A 6,082-nucleotide genomic window follows, 5' to 3' on the forward strand; every position below is an offset into this window, starting at 1 on the left:
AAAAATTACGTCAAAGTTGGAATTCTTATATTTATTCATATTCCATATTTCAGATCACTTCTCTATGGAGCCCATGGACGCGTCACTTCTCTATGGAACCCATGGACGCGTCACTTCTCTATGGAACCCATGGACGCGTCACTTCTCTATGGGGCCATGGACGCGTCACTTCTCTATGGACCCCATGGACGCGTCACTTCTCTATGGACCCCATGGACGCGTCACTTCTCTATGGAGCCCATGGACGTGTCACTTCTCTATGGAGCCCATGGACGTGTCACTTCTCTATGAAACACATGGACGCGTATATTCAAGAAAAAGTTCCATTGATTTAGCATTATCAAATGAGTAAAGAGGCATGGTGGTTCAGTGGTAGAGCGCTTACCTCTGGTCCGTGGGATCCCTGGTTCGATCCCCGTCCAATTAAGTTGTAGTGGGAACATCGTGTCCGTGGTACTCCCGTTTCCTCCCACACTCTTATTCCACCAATTCTTCCATTATCATTTATTTGCCTTAATCATCCGTCTCTTTGAACCTAAAGGGCATAATCGTTGGACGATAAACTAAAGGATTTTTATTTCATTTAAAGGAGGAAATGCTTGAGCTGAGTCAGAGCCCTGCCTACGCCAATAATGCTGATAAATCTTTAACTTGGTTACTTTCGTTTACCTAACTGGAAACACACAGTTGCTGTTTTATTAATCTGCTATACAATTGCATAAGTGTTTGAGAGCGATCTTATTTTTATTTCGATTTTTCTCAATTTTTACCATTTTCACTTTCGAGTGATGATGAGAGAAAAGATAGTTGTGAAAAAGAAACAATAAATTCGAGATTTCAGCGTATTTCCACATTTCATGGCCTCTATATGCCGACAAACGTATATGTTGATTTTTGTTCGTCTGTTCGTCCGTATGTCCGTTCGTATCGATATACAGATGTTCTATTGTCTATAGGCAGTGGCGTATTTACGATTTTCTTTCGGGGGGGGGGGGCTTTGCTAACTTTCAGGGGGGGCTTTGCCTGAAAATGAGAAAATTCTGCAAGATATTTCATATACTTTACTATAGTAAGTAAGATTTCGGGGGGCTTAAGCCCGGAAGCCCCCCTAAATACGCCACTGTCTATAGGTCATAGCATTCAACGTATCGAGACCAAATTTAAATCTTAAAGATTTTATAAGATTTCCTAGAGGCGTTTTTTTTTTAAATTTTCTTATTGCCCCTAAAAATAAGGGTAGTTTACTGGAGAGTGAAAATTAAAATTTGCTATTTTCTCAGAAACGACTAACAATTTCGTTCGTATTTCCTAAATCAATGTTCTACTAATAACCCTACGACATAGTCAATTTTCTACGAAAAATCCAGAAGGATTAGTTTATTTTTGGATGTGAGCTTTCTGTACTGTTTTCACTAAAACGACAGAGGCGAAATAGTAAGGGCGACACTTGATCTAACTTTTGTGCCCCTGGGTCCCTGACCCAGGAGCTAGATCCAGGAGCATAGGACTGCCCAGGGATGGATAGAATCACCTTGGATACCTTGATCCACCTCAGAACGAGTGTAAAGGATCTCCAACGGCCCATCTCGTTCCTTTTTAATTTCGTAGGATATCCACGTACCTGTCAGGCATCGTTTACTGTTGGAATAATTGCATTTAAAATCTTGCTTTAATTCGTTGGCACATGTAGCAGAAAGTGGAAACAACAGCTTCTTATTGGTGCGAAATGAAAGCGCAGGATGGAAGATATTTGTTGGCGGCAAGATGATTAATTTGATCAAACCATTAACATTCTTAAGGGCAGGCATTTCTGGATCTCTCTGTAGATAAATTCCTGGATGCCTTATTGAATATCGACCACACTGTGGAAGTCCTATACACTCCTTCTGGGATGGGTCAATGTACTCAAGATGGTTCTATGCCTCTGGGCCAGGAACGATGGCCCTTGAGCTAGGAACTCAGGGACACAAAAGCTTCCTTAAATAGCGTCAATACTGGTGCTTTTGTTCGTATTTCGTAAATAAATATTTCATTAGTAACATGACGACATGGCATAACTCCTTTGTCTCGAAAAAATCCACAAGTGGTAGTTTATTCTTGGGGGTGAGTTATTCTAAAGAAAGGACTCAAATTATTTTGTTTATATTTCATTACTAAGTCTATAATGTTACGCGAAAATATTCACAAAGATAGTTTCCTTATTATTATTATTATTATTATTATTATTATTATTATTATTATTTTATATGCGATTTTGTTGATATCTCTCATAAAAAATGTTTCAGAAATAAACCTAATACATGATAATCATTTACCACTAGGGAACTTGCTTTTGACGTTGTTTTTTCTTCGAATGAAGTTTTCCGAAAACATTTTTTTTTATATATATATATTTCATAAATAAATATCTTACAAAACTGCAATATAACACGAATTTGTTTGGGAAATTGGAGCGAGAACGTTCAGTGCGGTGGTCCGTATCTTTTATTTACTTACATATAGGCAAACAAATGGACTTACTAAAATATATATATATTTTTTCTTTTCCTATGTATATATTTCCTTCTCCATCAAGCATTTTGACTGTATCATTACCACAACTCTCGATTACAACCAGTGGTCGAATTAGAAATAAACTCTGCTAAAGAGATTAGCCCTTTTAAATTCCGGTTTTTTTGAAGGTAAATTATAGACTTTCAGTCAAGCAGCTACAGAATAAATCCCTATTTATCGTAGGTTCATGGTTCATACCTCGTGTTTTCACAATAGACCAGCCTATTAAACGGTACTATTCACCTGTCTCTATCATGTACCTGAGTAGGGAAAAATCTCGAAAAAGGGATTTTTTGGTTAAAAATCCCTTTTATTTACTTTTTGCCCCTCTGGACCCTTCCTGTGTTCACGCAGAAATCTGACAAAGACCCGATAAGTGCTAATCGGTGAACTGAATGTTTGTGCAAAATTTCAATCTTCTAGGTACAAGAGTAAGCCCACCATAAAATAATAAAAATAGGCCTAACCATTTTTTTTCAGAATCTTAGGAAAATTTTTCCTGAGACATCCTATTTACCTTAGGATTATGGTTCGTTCATCATTCTCTTTAGAATAGAACTGCCTTTTCAAACGGTACCATCAGGGGCGTCATTTAGGGGGGCAGGGATGGGCATTTGCCCCCCTGAGTTTCAGTTGATTTTGAGTTTAACGTCCCGTTTAGCAGCGACGCTATATGAGACGTGGACCTACTGATTAACGTGGAATCCGAACCACATGAGCTCCCGCCGGGAATCGAACCCGGGCCTCCCACGCCAAAGACGCGAACGCTAACCGCTTAGCCACGGAGGAGCTCCCCCTGAGTTTGAGATGTATATAGATTTTATCAATAGAATAGTAGTAAATCAGTGAAAAACACGAAATTTTACTTATATCAAGGAGTCTTGCCTCCCCCAAGCAAAATCTGAAATGACGCTCCTGGGTACCATCCACATATCTTCATCATACGTATACCGTATCTGAGGCGGGAATATCGCGAGAAAGGGGAATTTTTGGTTAAAATGTCCCTTTCTTTTACACTTTTGCCCTTCTGGACCTCCCCATGTGTTAACGTAGAGATCTGAAAACAATCTGATAAATACAACTCGGTGGACTGAATGTTTGTCCAAAATTTCAATCTTCTAGGTGCAAAAGTAAGCTTACCAAAAAATAGTAAAAATAGGCCTAACAAAAAATATTTCTCGGAGCGGTGTTTTTCATTAAGAAAAGCTACATATGCTTTATTATAGGCAACCAACATTTCTTTGCTACACTACAGATTGCATATATACTAGGGAATATAAATTTTAGAATAGAATATGGATATCCACAGTTAAAATCACGTTACCCGTGAAGACGTTAATAACGAATTGACTCCATTAATGAACTCTCGATAACGAAAATCTCTCTAGCTGATCATTGGAAATAACGGAATTCAAAACAATCTTTCGTTCAAGAGTTATTGTGCCGAGTGACAAAGCTAATAAAGTACTGCGAGTATGCAGTCGTTCTTTCAGAAAAGCTGTTCCGGGGGGAGGCACTGCTGGTACTATTCTATTTATTATTATATTATAGACGTATTATTTTGGTCTCTTCCGGGGGGCACTGTCAAAGATCCGGGGGGGGGGCAGTGCCCCCCAAAAAAACGTGTCTGGAAGAAACACTGCTCGTATGCACAAACGTGTCTTAGGTATCCTTAGATAAGTTAAATCTAGTAGAACTTACTTGTTTACTTTTTGCAACTGGACTTTATTTTTGGCATCTTAATTGACTACCAGTACTGGGTCATGCAATCCCGATTCCATCACTGATTTACGAATCGAGTAAGTTGAATACTCCAAACCTGCTTCTTCAACAAATTATTGTATAGTTTTTTTTTCAATTGGAAATACTGCAATGTATTTTTTCTAAATGAAAAATAAGTTTAAACTAGAGAGAAAAAGTTTACCTGAGACTTAAAAATACAGAAGATTTTCTTGTGAGCCTTGGATACTACAAGAAGGCGAAAAAATGGTTCAAGATTTTTCTAAAATAACCTTCCACATCAATTTATCCATAGTGATTAACAACTTCATAACGAATTCTAACAATTACAATATAGAATTATGTGTAAATCGATTAATAATTAGGCGATACACATACACAAACATGTCTGTACAACAGGAAGTATCTATCCGTCCATTGTCCAGACCAGTGGAATATTAACGATTTTGTTTCGGGGCTTTGCTAACTTTATTCCTGGAAATGTGAAAATTCTGCAAGATATTTAATTTACTTTAAAATAGTAAATAAAATTTCGGGGGGCTTAAACCCGGAAGCCCTTCTTAAATACGCCACTGGTCCAAACACACTGTTTTCTTAATTTTCATACTAAAATTCCTCTCTCCTTTCCTAGAGCTTTCTCGTAGCTATTTGCTTATACCATAATCGCATTCGGCGCTGGAGACCCGGGTTTGATTTCCAGTGGGAACTTATGTGGTTCGAATCCCACGTTGAGCTGTAGGCCTACATTTAATATTGCTTTGGTTTTGAACAGGATACATAACTCAAATGCAATAAACTATAGTGCTCACAATCCCCCCCCCCAACAAAAATAGTTCTAATCTCCGAATTATAACTCCCCGGGAATCTAGCATAAAATAATACATATTTAGTACAAATTGTTAGCTGCTAGTTACTAATAGCACATTCCAGGCCAGTCAAATTAGAATTCGTTTATATTGTCTGCCGGTCGTGGAGATTAGTAATAATGATCTTTTTCTTTATAGAATTATTGTAATTATCTTCCTCATTAACATACTAAAAGTTACCACTGATCGGAACTGTACTAAGGTCAGCATCTTAGCAAAATGGCACACAAAGAGATATCCTTATTTGGTTTATGGCTAATTTCTCAAAAAGGATTAACTTTAGCAGAGTCGTAGCCACGGGGTGGAAGCGAGGCCGTTGCGACGAACGAGCAAGAAGGAAAGAAAAGTGTTGGAAATGAGAAAATGACGCGTCGCCCCGAAAAAGTATGGCGCCCTATTAAATCAATATTATTGTCAGTTTGCAAAGAAGTAGATTTGTTAAAAATTTTCTTGAACGCGTCACTAGCAATCCAAACGTTTCATATATATACGTATATTTCGTGAACAACCTTACGATATGGCATAATTCATTTTTTCGTGTAGCTTCAAAAAAGCTTGTTTAGTTAATATGTACTTCTTGGTTCCGATTATTTTCTTTGTATTTGATTGATTGATTTATTTGATTTTGTTGGTATTTTATGAACAAATATTTCATCATTAGTACCAAAAGATACCGTATTAAATATCAATTTCTTTATAGGCCTAAATAATCTACAGCTCCGGTTCGTGGCTAAGCGGTTAGCTTACGCGCTTTTGGCATGAGAGACCCGAGGTTCTATTCCCGGCGGGAGCTCATGTAGTTCGAATCCCACGTAAAGCTGTAAGTCCACGTCACATATGGCCACGCTGCTGACGCAAATTCAAAATCAACTCAATTCTTGGTTCCGATGATTTTCTTTAAAATAGTTCTGAAAATTTTATTG

General features: G+C 37.7%; 1 protein-coding gene across 1 annotated transcript in view; it reads right to left on the minus strand.

Moving 5' to 3' along the window:
* Positions 1 to 4,602, minus strand: part of LOC145662292 (lipopolysaccharide-induced tumor necrosis factor-alpha factor homolog) — a 97,988-nt gene extending 93,386 nt beyond the window's left edge. Inside the window, exon 1 of the mRNA XM_081727701.1 lies at positions 4,478 to 4,602. The gene's annotated coding sequence lies outside the window, so the exon portion shown is untranslated. The remainder of the gene's footprint in view (positions 1 to 4,477) is intronic.
* Positions 4,603 to 6,082: the final 1,480 nt, after the last annotated feature.

This window comes from Thermobia domestica, chromosome 10, assembly GCF_964235325.1.
Source record: "Thermobia domestica chromosome 10, izTheDome1.hap1.1, whole genome shotgun sequence".
Classification (NCBI taxonomy): domain Eukaryota; kingdom Metazoa; phylum Arthropoda; class Insecta; order Zygentoma; family Lepismatidae; genus Thermobia; species Thermobia domestica.